This window comes from Penaeus monodon, chromosome 15 (genome assembly GCF_015228065.2).
Source record: "Penaeus monodon isolate SGIC_2016 chromosome 15, NSTDA_Pmon_1, whole genome shotgun sequence".
Lineage (NCBI taxonomy): Eukaryota > Metazoa > Arthropoda > Malacostraca > Decapoda > Penaeidae > Penaeus > Penaeus monodon.
In genome coordinates, this window is record NC_051400.1 from 31,222,431 (window position 1) to 31,222,671 (window position 241).

Genomic DNA, 241 nt, shown 5'->3' on the forward strand with positions numbered 1-241 from the left:
TTGGACCGTTCATCAATTTATTGATGTTTGTTTTCTTACTAAATCCGTAATTAGATTTTACAATGTCTTCTCTCCGATATAATTATTTCATTTTTCCATTTTTGGAGTTTTAAATACAGATTGCTTCCGAATATGTCGAGGAATATTTTGATGTCAGTTACAATCTGCAGAGCGGAATAACAGAGGATATCTTAAAGGTTTGTTATATCTGACATAGATTTTGAGAGACTGTTGTAAAAAG